We start from the raw sequence: 13,087 nt of genomic DNA, 5'->3' as shown, positions 1-13,087 counted from the left end.
AAGCGCTTCCCAGCAAGCAATAGCAGTCATTCCTCAGTTAACTATAGACCCGCTAGTCTGGTTATGAGTAACCCACTTTTTGCCAAAATAACCTTGAATTTGGTTACATGTTGTTTTTGCCAAAATAACTTGCGGATGTATGATCTTTCATCATGTAAGCAAAGTCAACAGTGATTACAAGGTGTTTGGTTTAATTTCTTTGACAAGTTCTATGCGTAGCCTGTGCATCAATTCGTGGGCTAGGGTTAGACATCTATTCAATTTTCAGCCCAAATATTGCCTTGTTTTAGCCTAGACGTCAGGGCTGTGTTTGGACGGCTATTAGATGTCTTTTAAATGCAAAATTGCTTGCTGGGATGTCATGAATCATGATATTTGATAGATGAGCCTACATGGTTATGCGAATGTTAATGGAGCATTTCTTTTGATCCTTTTTTTCAAACGTTATGGAAATGTTACTTTTGAATGTTCTCTGAACCTTCCGAAACAAGTAACATTTAAAACATGTTAGCTGAACGTCCAACTAAACCGTTTCAGGAAAAAAACATTCCATGAACAGAGTATGTTTTTGTGCTAATGTTTTGAGAACATTATTAAAGACCACATTCCTTTGAATGCTCGGTCTATTAACATTAGCGGAAGAACGTTAGCCAAAGTTCTGAGAACGTTACCTGGGTTTAGTGTACAGTAGATAGTACATTAATTTCAATCGCATTACAGCATTAACCTATTGGCGAGACTGGACATTTAATTTCCGAACTGCCACTATACATACAATAGCAAACATAATAAAATGTTGCAACTTTCATGTTCACCTCTTTAGGATAAAACTGAACATGCTTTGACCTCTGGTTTCAAAGATGAGGCCTTATTAAGCATATTTCCAGACTGAAATACATGTTTGAGCTGTTTTAACTGAAAACAACTTGCACTGACATATCTTACAAATATGTCACTGCCATTGTTTTGTCTCTAACACCAGCAAGGTTTTTTTCTCTAAGACACGTTTATAAAACTTCTTAAATATCCTAATGGAAGTTAGAACCAAGGCCTAATCCTGGCTTAATCTAAACCCTGTCTTTGAAACCATGCTTTAGTGTCTGTATCTGAAAGCTTCGTGAAATGTGCAATGTAATATCATTTCACAAAAATATGTCAGTGCAGTCATGTTTTTTTTTCAATGAGCTTGAATTGGGGGAAAAAATCCTTTGCAAATCTGCTTGACTTTTATTCTCAAAAACTCTTATTTACATGCTATATGGCACCCAACTCACCCAGATTGATGCTGTTTGCCCTGCATCTCCTCCCAGAATGCAATGTCTCTCTTCAGAATGCTTACAGGCTACTTCATGCTGTCTCACTCATCCACCTGCAACACTCCGTCGTCACGGAAGAGTGCTAAGCCCCCCATTTCCAATGGAAATTTCACTTCTGATTCACGGTGCAGCTGTGACGGCTGGCCTACTTTGAAAAATGATGAGAGCACAGGGGATCTCGCAGAAAGGGCCCATTTCCCCTTTAAAAATAAGTATACTTCGAGTTTATTTTATTAAGTAATACTTTAGTAAATGTCAAGTAAATTTTTTTAAGCATACTTTATGCAGTAGGCCTAAGTATACTAGTATGAACTAGAAGTATAACGTTTACTTGTAAGTGTAGTTTCAATACTACTTGGGACTAAAATGGCCCACTTTTTAGTGTGTAAAAGTGAACTAATACATATACTGATAGTTTACTAATCAAATACTTGTAGCACATTTTTTGGTTTATGAAAGTTAACTTTGAAGTATACTATCAGTAAACTACTAGTTTAGTAGTTTTATGCTGCAAGTATACATGTAAGTTTTCTTTAAGTGAACATATCATACTTATAGTTTACTATTTATATATTATTTTTGCACTTACTATGTTCCTATGTAGGTATTACATTTTTCCTATGTAGGTATAAGCATTTCATTCTAGCTTCATGCATCATTTTTTATCAACACTTGGATGTGGGTAAGTTTCATTCAAAAGAAGCAACATTTTAAACAAAAAGCTGAGAAAATCACATTTTTGTCAAAGACTATAACCGGATTGGATTCAGAAGGATGATCAAACTTATAGATAGAGTCCATCAACATCCCCAAAGCTTCACAGTTGTTAAACCTTCCTGGGTCTGCATTTCATTCGGTAACGTTAGGCAGTTTTGATTTACTGTATATGCTGTTTGATGTTTGATGATCGCGTTGTTTCCATAGACTGTAAAAATATGTGAAAAAAGTAGTATTTAATCGGCTATTCAATCAAAAGAGTAAACACAACTACAAGCCAAGTATACTCAGAATAAAAGGGGGCCAACGTTTCTGAAAAGGGCTGTACAGCACCACTCGTGCTTGGTAACATTTGGCTCATTATAGGGAATTAAAAACAGGTACAGTTGTGGTCAGCTTGTCTTATTTTCATTTCGCACACTTGAATAAAATGATTTTTCGTTAGGGTCTGGCAATCCCAACAGTCCTCTGAAGATTCAATCGGTCGCTCATTGTCCTTTAAATTAGCCTTTTTGTCTCAGTAGTTCATGACGCTATAGTTTTTCACATAGCCAGGCTTGCGTATTTTGTGTGAACTCGTTCTTGGTGAGGTCAAGGAGCTTTTGACAATAATGCTGATTAGGACAGCCGGACGGAACTATAGCACTTTTATTAAATAACAGGGTTCTGATTAGCTAATTAGGCTTCTAAGAGGTAAAAGGGGGCCAACGTTTCTGAAAAGGGCTGTACAGCACCACTCGTGCTTGGTAACATTTGGCTCATTATAGGGAATTAAAAACAGGCACAGTTGTGGTCAGCTTGTCTTATTTTCATTTCGCACACATAGCGAGATGGCTTGATTATTATAAGCCCAAATTTGTTCATGTTTTTTAGGTGGGTAATATATTCCATAATAATTTTCATTGACGCTGATGGTCCCTTTTTATGGTTTAGGTTTAGTCTTGGTCATATTACACTGTAAATCATATGCACTGCATATCGCATGCAAGTGTCACGCTCCAGGCTGTTGTTGGCAGTAATATCAGATAATGTGGACTTCTGACTTCAGTGATGAAAATTACCTCAGAGGCGTGAGATTTATGTCTTTTATTTTTTTTTTCACTTCATATCAGTAAACTAAAGAACGAGAATGAAAAGTGAGCAGAGGTGTGATAAAAATTGATGCTTACCCCTCTCCCCCCCTTTTTAATGCTTTCGAAGGTTGACATAAACAATCTATGCGTTCCCACTAGGTTTCCAGAGATGTTCTGTGTAGGAGTTGTTGTTCACACATTTAAAAGTGCAATGCACTCTAATTTACTGTTAAATGTGAAAATCACAAGTAGTTTGACCGGTCAAGGACACGCTGTTCAGAGAGTGTGTGTAGTAGGCAGGTGAGATGCATGGATAATGGATCGTACAAAGGTTCCCGAAAGCCACATAGCATGTAAAAGAAAAAAGAATAGGGCTGCCATGTTCCATATGTCACTTTGATCAAGACTAGCAGGCCCTTTAAATGAATGGCATGGTGTGGAAACTGATTCTAACTGACAAGACAATAAAGCACATAACGTGAAGAGAGGTGTGTGTGTGTTTACTTGTGCCAGCTGGTTATTGAGATGATTTATTTGATGGAAAACAACACTAAGGCTTAACTTAACCTGTCAGGTATAGCAGGATGTGTCGCGGGAGACACTTATCAGACGACAGACTACATTCGGGAAGCTAGTCATATCCTGCAGGACAAACAGATTCTTCATTTAGCTAAACTAAAGTAGCTCAGTGAATAGGCTTGTAAACACTCTTTAAGCTTATTAAGAATGCGGATGCTCTTAGGCATCAACAAACACAATTTCACAGTCAAGCTGGCCATATACACTTTCCAGCATTATGACCCTTAGACAATATGACTCTTTTTAAATGAGCCGGCCAAAAACTGTAGCTCTTGCGATGCAAATTAAGTATAAATTAAAATGGTATGATTCAAATTTTTTATTTTAGGTGAAAAATCTCTGGTGTGTGTCTCTGCCTCGATGTCATTATGTTATCAGTATTAGTAGCCAAGTATTAAGGGATAATAGAAGAAGAGGTTATGGTTAATAGTAAGTTGATATGTACTTGCAAAGTTATACTAAGTTATGTCTGTTGGGGGACCGTCAAATTAAAGAGTTAGCAAATATTCAGTAGACAGACAGTCTACTACTCTACTAATACTCTAATAACTGGTAGTTGACATTGGTGCAATGGTTCCTTATAGTCAACAGAATGTCGAAAGGGGACCATCAAAATAAAGTGTTACTGATTTAAGTCTAAAGCCTTAATGCATTAAATGTGAGCAATTCTATTTTGATAATTAATATAAATGTAATGTAATGTATAATAAAAATTAGCTTTAGAATTAATAATAATATACACAACTTTTTAAAAACTCGGGGCCAGTCACATTTATTTTGAAGAAATAATTAATGCTTTTATTAGATGCATTAAATTGATCAAACATGTCAAAAGATTTCTGTTCAAATTAAAGCTGTTGTTTTGAAATGTATTCATCAAAGAATCCTGAAATAAATGTATCACAGTTTCCACAAAAATGTTAAGCAGCACAACTGATTTCAATGCTTTGATACCACCTGAGATAAGAGAATATATATATATTTTAACATCCAAACATTGACACGCTTGACATTTAAATGATTAGAAAACACTTATATATTCAACATTGCCCTGCAGTGAGAGTGACAAAGCTGAGTCTGCAAATCCAGAACTGCTGGCCTAAAACATAATTAAAATCCAAGTTTCCTTTTGTGTAGAGGCCCCTGTGGGAATCCATATCAGTATGAGAAGTTCCCTTTCTAAGTAGCTCAGATAAATACTATTATCATTGCAAAAGGGGCTGAGTCACATTCTCCATGCTAGTTAGAGATGAAGATACACTCTGTAATTTTCAAATTAATCCAGGCGGCTGACGACCGAGCTGCTTTCGGATGATGCTGAATTTAAACTGAACTACATTCATTGTGGCCGTCCTTCGGGAGTCCACTAATATTCCTGCATACAAATGCATGAACCTTCCACAAGGTCAACACGAGAGCTATACAGCCATTGTGGGCTGTGAATGATACTGAAATATGAATTTCAGCATACAGATGCAAAGTAGGCGAAAGTTTGAAGAAAGATACGCAGTAGTCAGTGAGAGTGCAGCAAGTTTACTTTTCGCCAGCTGATAATGAATGCTACGTTCTGCTTGTTATTGTCAGCAGAAAGTGGCATCAGTTTGGCATTAGGAGACTGGCTGGGAGTGGCACCTGGCGCTTCCTGCACTGTAAAAAATGCTGGGTTAAAAATAACTCAACTTGGGTTGTTTTATAACTCAGCCGCTGGTTAACTATTGCACCAGCCCAGCAGTAGTTAATTTGACCCAGCAAGATGGGTCGGTCATATTTAACCCAACAGATGAGTTAAATATTCTACCCAAATGCTGGGTCAAACTAATTACAATTATGGGTTGATTTAACTACATACTTTGGTTAAATAGTGTACCCAAATGTTGGGTCAATTTAATTACAATTATGGGTTGATTTAACTACATATTAGTTATATAGTGTACCCAAATGCTGGGTCAAATTAATTACAATTCTGGGTTGATTCAACTACATACTTGTTATAAAGTGTACCCAAATTCTGGGTAAAATTAAAATGCCAGATTAATTCTAACACATTACAGTACAATTTATGAAAATAAATTGCAATAGACTACCCATAGCTATAAAACTGTTAAACTACAAACTTAGAACAGAATACATGCTAGATTTATGCATATATTATGCAATAAACACTTAAACAATACAAAAACAAAACAACAATGTAATCTCTGAATTTTTTTTATTAACATTAATTAATTGCAAAAATATAGTGGAACTGGTGCAGTTCATATAAAAAATATAGTGGAACTGGTGCAGTGGAGATTTGCATGCCTTGGCCTCATGAAGGTACTCCACCATGTTTATTCCAGGCTAAAAAAGAAAGAATACAAGAGAGCGAGAGTTAGAGAGTGCAAGTGAGTAAGGACCAAATGTCTACCGACTACTATAGTATAATTAAAATATAGACATTGTGAGGACCATTTTCCTGGTCCTCACTAGAGAAATTGTTTTATGATAAAGTCTAGTTAACTTTACAATTTGGAAAAGATTCGGTGCATTTATAATTCAAAAAGTTGAACTGTAATAGTCTACATCTCATTGCACATAACAAAATATTTTTTGATTAAGTCTTAGAGCATATAGCTCACATTACAGAAAACAATTTTAAAAAACGATTCAGACCTCAATTGACCTAAAAAGCCATAAATTGATTAATGATATATCATTACAATAAACATGTTCAGAAAACGAATGTGGCCCACCTATCTGACTATCCTGTCTGGCCAATGGGCAGCGGGGTTAGGTGGTCAGATAGATGGGCCGCAAATGCTTTGTAGATTTAGAAGACTTCTTTAGAGTCAACCTCAGAGTCAGATCCAAATTGGTTAAAATACAACAGTCAACTTTCTGATAATTATGTTAATTTCTGCACTCAATACTTTGTTGGTGCCTGTTTTAGAACAAATTACTGCATCAGTGCGGTGTGGTACAGAGGTTACCAGCCTGTGGCACTGCTGAGGTGTTCTAGAAGCCCAGGATGCTTTGATAGTGACCAACTTAAGCTTATAGAACAGCCATTTTCCGAATACTGTCAGGCTATATTTGATGCCTGTCCCCAAAAGTATAGTAAAACAATACCTGGATATGCATGTGTGCGTGCACAGTCTTGAGCTCAGATATGTTGATAAAATGAATAAAGTTTCCCCCTTTAGATGTACTTGAGGACTTACAGGCTTATGGTCGATGAAGGCCAAGCTGCATTCCTGAATGGTGTGGCAAACCACTTTTGCACCGCGGCCATGGCCAACTCTCCAAGTTGTAGGTGGAAGCAAGGCTGGCAGCTGCCTCAGGGCGAGTTCCCCAACACCATCTGTAAGACATAGGTGTCAATACAATGTGGAATGGCATACCTGTGATTTCACAATCCCCGCAATATCGTCGCATAAATATCCTGCATATTCCATCGCATTTTTTAAAGGGGTCATATAATGGTACATGCACTTTTACAAGTTGATTGCACTGAAATGTCTGTTGGCAGTGCCTGTACACAACCATCCTATCATGATAAAAATCCATCCAGTGGTTTTGTTTTAATCTCCTTATATGTTTGACCATCTCTGAAATCAAGCCGTTCGATATTGTGACGTCATAAGATCGTACGCCCCTCCCGCTATTGTGATTGACAGCCGTGTTTCAACACAAGACCCGCCCTGAGCGAGCTGTGACAGCCGTCGTCATACTAGTCCGCCATTGTTGATATGCTGGAGTAGAATGGCGTCTAAGCGATTGTGGTGTTCTGTTCTTAGATGTAATAAGGAACACAGCAGTCATTTGGATGTTCCTAAATCCGAGCCGTTGAAGAAGCAGTGGCTGAGTTTTGTTTTTGAAGCGATATGCCCAAAGGATTGACGCGGGGATTCCCTCATGGGGATTCCCCACGATCGTCTGTGCTTTCATGTTTGCGCGAATCATTTCACACCAGACAGCTTTACAAACGAGAAAAAACGGATCGGTACCAACGTGTTCCTGCTGAACCTCCAGAAGATGTGAGTGTAATGTTTTATTAACCTTTATATTAGTATTTATATTAATCTTTGCGAAATTTGCAAACCTTGCTGCAGGCTTCACGATGAATGCGTCTAAGGTTTACACTCAGGGTTAGTATTGTATTACGGCATGTTTTCTATGTACGACGTTCTCAATATAATTCATAATCCCACGTTTATAACGAATAACACGTGGTTATTGTGTTAGATACGGTCAGAGAATGTCTAATACGGTGTACCCACAGAACAGAGGGGCGGGGTGAGCAAAGCTAATTATCATTTAAAGACACATGCACTGAAACGGCGTGCTGAAAACAGAGCTGTTTTTGACCAGGTAAAATTAGTGTTTTCTTACAATACTAATGAGAATTTTTAATTAAAGTATATTACAAACTTTTAATTTAGACCCTAAAGAATCATATAAGCTTGTACAAAAATGGCATTATATGACCCCTTTAAGAAAACGTGCCACATAATCAAGGATTTTTGCCTGCAACAATCACAAAAAAACTCTGCGTTTTTCTGGAGGGACTGGTTAATGTTATTAGTTACACCGGTACCGCTGTGTTGACTCTGCTGTGAAAACTTGGCATTTTTTGTACCCAATTAGCATAAAGAGGCTGAAGGATTTATTTAACTATTCCTATGATGATATCACTCACTATTCTCTATTCACTAAGTCACTATTCTGGCCAAAATTATGTGAAAAGTTTTTGGTCAAAAAACTTTAAAAATGTTGGAAAGAGGAATGCTAATATATTAATATATTATATTACGAATATATTACCTGGTGTTAATCCATCCAGGGGCAATGTCAGCTCTGTCTTGCCAGGTACAGGATCTTCTCAGCATAGATGGGTAGCCATGTTTCAAACAACTTTGATGCAGCATCCCAATACAGGACAAGAAAGTTCTGTGCAATCTATAAAATGGAAAACACATTTTTAAAATTAATTCAATGTAGCACACTAATAAAACGTTTTAAACAATGCATCCTCATATTCAAGATCATATTTCCCTATACCTACCATGCCTTTGGTCATCAGGCGAGGGAACTCTTCGAGGATCTGATCGATGGTCCAATTGTAGTCCCTAATCCACTTGGCCCTGTAGACTGCCGTGTTCTGCATGTAACGTTAGGTCTCTGGCTGAGGGGCTGAGAATTGTTTCTCAACCATTATTTAAGCTGTGACGCACGTTCGTCTGATATGGTACATTCTGTAAAAAAGAACAAAGTTGTCAGTCACTGAAATATGATTGTTTTGCTTCATCAAATAATTATTCTGTTTAATAATTACCTGGTATGAGAGCCCTTGCAAGAGCGCCATCAACTTAAGTTATACAAAATATAGAGATAACAATCCTCCCTCTCTACAATTCATATGACAAATTGCATAAAGTTACATGTAAATTGTCTATGTTTTTACTGCACAATAATATTTGTGGCTGCTCACTGCATAGGGCACAGAAATATATTATATATTTCTTAATGTTACAGGCCCCGCGCAGAAGGCCAAGTAACGTTAGAGAGACAGTTCTGCAAAATAAGTGCATCCGATCTTTATATGTATAACTTAAACCAAACACAAATAAAAGTAAACTCATAATGAACACTATAACCTTGTAACTGGAGTCTTGAATCGAATTAAACGCATTTCACAATAACCTCGTGTGTTACAGCGTTCACAAAATGGCGGACAGTCTGCATAGACCTATATTCAACATATTCACAACCCCGAACGTCATTAACGTTACCCGAAATATCTGCGGTATGAACATATACATTCACATTACAGTGCATATTATCAAGTTGTTGTAACAATAGTACCTGCAAAATAACAGGACAAATTGATGAAACAGGAGACACCGCGTCACGTCGCACCAAATCCTCAGAAGATGTGAGGGGGCGCAGGCGCGCACAGAGTCCTCCTTTCAGTTTTCAAAATTGTCCCGGTTTCTCACCACAAAAGACTATATTCTTACACTAATCCTGTAATTATTTACTTTCAAGTCCCACATCTCCGCATAAATAAAAATAAACTTTTGCTTAATGTATACCTTACAAAAATGTAATTCAGACCAAATAAGCAGGCTATCCGTGCTGATAACGGCTAAATGGCTAACGTTAGCTACGTTGTTAGCCAAACCAACCAACTAGCCTCGACATCGACAATATATAGTAATTTAATAGGTAACGCAACACAGACAATGTGAATTAGACATGTAGTGTACACATACCTTTTATTATTTGTTTGCCTCGCTGGATGATCAGTCAGGTTCTCTGCTGTGACGAGCGTTCGGTGTGTGGACTCTGGCGGTGATGATATGATGACAAAAAAATACCCAACTTCCATATAAATAACCCATAATGGGTAAATAATTTCATAACCCAGCGGTTGGGTAGATTAAATAACCCAGCATTTTTTAGAGTGTGGAAGGTAGATGAAAGGATAATAAGGGCCAGCCGTGAAGGTGATGTACCTGCGAGAAATTGTTGTTTGGTGTGATGCATTTTTAGCTGAGATAAAAAAAATAAGGAAAATTCACCAAGGTTTCCAATCAAAGGAGGAAAAATAAATAAGAACGCTCCTTATGTAATTATGTTAAAGGTATAGCGGAGGATCTTTCCGAATTTTAGATAAGTCCCGCCCTCTCCACTTTTTGAAAAGTTTGATTGATTCACCGGAATGATTGACAATTAGGAGGACCAATAATGATCCACCCGGAAGTAAAAAATCCTCCGCTATACCTTTAACAGTACAAAAATACTTGCAAATCTGAGCTTTCACAATCGTCACACTCCACATGCAGATATACAGTTGCAATAAGAACAATTTCTGCATTAATTAGCCATAAAATTCGAAACATCAAAACTTCGACCCGCAGGGCCTGGACAGCTTGCTTTTCTTGACGGTGCAATAAATCCCTAAGGTTTTCAGGAGATTTGACATGGAGAATAGTGCCATCTGTTTGCAAATGGAAGCTCAGCAGAAGTTGGGTGATGCATTGGACAATCAGCAGTTTTATAAAGAGGAATGGTGAAAAAAATCAGAGGTTCACATATTTTTTCTGTTAAATGAAAAAGTATTCCTAAATGTTTAGGTTAAACTTTATTTTAGTTACACGTTATTACTTCTGCTTACTATTGTAATAACAGTAAATTATGCAGAATTACAAGTAATTAACCCTAAACCAAACCCTAACCGTAACCCTATAGTAGTAGGTACTATTACTCAGTACTTATTTGAGTAAGTACAATGTAACTACATCACCTTAAAATAAAGTGTAACCAATGTTTACACTGTATTTAATACAGGCATGAAAATGCATTTGGGTGAATTTTTGTAAGCAGATTGTGTCGTGACTTAACTGAAGCTCAGATCAAAAAGTATTACCCATTTATACAGAAACTTATTGTAAATCCATAGGTTCACATGTTCTTTTTTGCAACTGTAGAAAAGCAATGCATAATATTTACCTTTGGAAAGAGTCATGTGTATTGTATTTTCGCTTTGTCACTCAATCAGCCTCCTTTTCCTCTCCTTGTCTGCTTGTCAGTCACACCTGAATCTGTCCTTCACAAAGCCCCCATTCCATCTCCACCTCCCCATCTCCTCTGCTTGCTTGCTCCTGTAGGTTGGCTAATGGAAAGCATGTTGGTTGTGGTTAAATCTCCGTAGGTGGCAGGATTAAGGGATGCAGCAAATGGCTCAGCAGCCACCTCACAATACCGACATACAAACCTGCTCTGCTATTCAATTCAAGATGAAATTTAGATAGCCGTGTGCCAGTTTCATTTCCTGGTGGGTTCTTGCTGCGTCTGATGCTGGACGTCCTTGCAACTTTTACACATTCTATCCACCTCCCGTCCCGTTTGAGCATGTAATCTGTGAGCTCCTGGAGAGAATCCTCCAGACACAATTTGCACAAATCTAACAAATCTTTTTGATATCTAGATGTGTTATGTTTTCACTGGAGCACTCCTTAGTGTATTTTGAGTATGTAATAATTGACTCTTGCCAACAGCCTGAGACGGTGGGATAGGCTCCAGCACCCCGCGACCAAGTGCTTTGGAAAATGGAGGGAGGAAATTATTGATGACAAACCAATATATTGCACATCCAAGTAACTTTAACAAAATGTAACAATGACAAATGAACACTGACAAAATGAAATTGTGAACTGATAAATTTACATTAAACATGTCTATGATTTACCAGATCCATTTGGATGAACTGGATTTTGAAGGAGACAATTTTAAAGAGTTTTTTATTAGTCAGATGTAAGTGTTGCATGCACAATACAATGTGAAATTAAAAATCTCTGTATAGCACTTGAGTGTTTAAAGTCGGCATGAAACAGAAGTCGCAATATTCTTTTCTTCTCAACCAAGAAATATTGGGCAGACTTGATTTTGTACATTAAAGATCACAAGGACACATGATGAAAAAAAGATGTGCAATGCACATTTAAATCATTTATAATAAATACTGCAACAACAACAAAAAAAATCTGTTTCATTTTATGGTGACTGTGACTTTAATTGTTGGAAAGTCTGTAACCGTTGCGCTGCGTCCTTTTCAGCGTTTCACGCACAATACCCTGCTTTCTTTTCCAGTTCTCGTCGCTGTTTTGCGGGTTTTCAACACAATAACAAGTTCTAAATTGTTGCTTAGTAATTTTTATGGAATGCTTTGCAGAAAATGACCCGAAAGATTTCGTGCGGAACTATGTGCCAGCCTTAAAGTCTGTATAAACAGTAAAATACAAAGTGGCCACCACGCACGTTTTTTGTTTAGCCAATGGACCCTTTTCACATTTCCGGGTTTCTCATAAGCGGAAGTCATCATACAATTCTAAAGCGGTGAATGAGAGGCTAGGCCTACATTTAATATTTTTGTGCTCCCATTTGCTCAAATAGCAAAAGAAAAACCCCACAATAGTGTTTTCACAACTTTCAAAGAGAGGGAAAAAATTGATAACGGCACTCAGAAGAGACAAAGATATCAATTTTATACTTTATATTTTATACTATATCTTATACTTTAAGTAGGCCTAGGCCTATAGTGTGTAATGTACTTTTTTTTTTTTTTTTTTTTTTTTTACAAAAAAAAAATGACAATTTAGTAAACTTTGCAGAATTTATGATGTTGATGATGTAAAAGCTTTGGGTCCATCGGATAGCTTTTGAAGCATTTTCTACTTGTCAATCATTTTCGCTTAAGATCGGGCATTCCATGGGAAGCCGGAAGCATAACGTGCCTAATGAACTTGGACTTTGTATGGTGCAAACTAACTAACTATCCTTAATTTCCAATGTCAACAACAGCGTAAAGCGTATAAACGGAATATACGATTCCAGAGAACAATAAACTGAACATCAGTA

The 13,087-nt window shown here is 37.2% G+C and overlaps 1 long non-coding RNA gene across 1 annotated transcript; it reads right to left on the bottom strand.

The window, feature by feature from the left end:
* Positions 1-5,879: 5,879 nt before the first annotated feature.
* Positions 5,880-9,604, bottom strand: LOC308705336. Its single transcript, XR_014031906.1, has 5 exons — positions 9,530-9,604; positions 8,730-8,919; positions 8,489-8,623; positions 6,886-7,025; positions 5,880-6,025 (listed from the first exon to the last, which is right to left on the bottom strand). It is a non-coding gene; the product is annotated as an uncharacterized lncRNA (long non-coding RNA).
* Between the last annotated feature and the right edge of the window lie 3,483 nt (positions 9,605-13,087).

The sequence above is a fragment of the Scardinius erythrophthalmus genome (genome assembly GCF_964197995.2).
Source record: "Scardinius erythrophthalmus genome assembly, chromosome: 17".
Lineage (NCBI taxonomy): Eukaryota > Metazoa > Chordata > Actinopteri > Cypriniformes > Leuciscidae > Scardinius > Scardinius erythrophthalmus.
The sequence above is the reverse complement of the archived record's forward strand: the minus strand, read 5'-3'. Positions and strand labels throughout refer to the sequence as shown.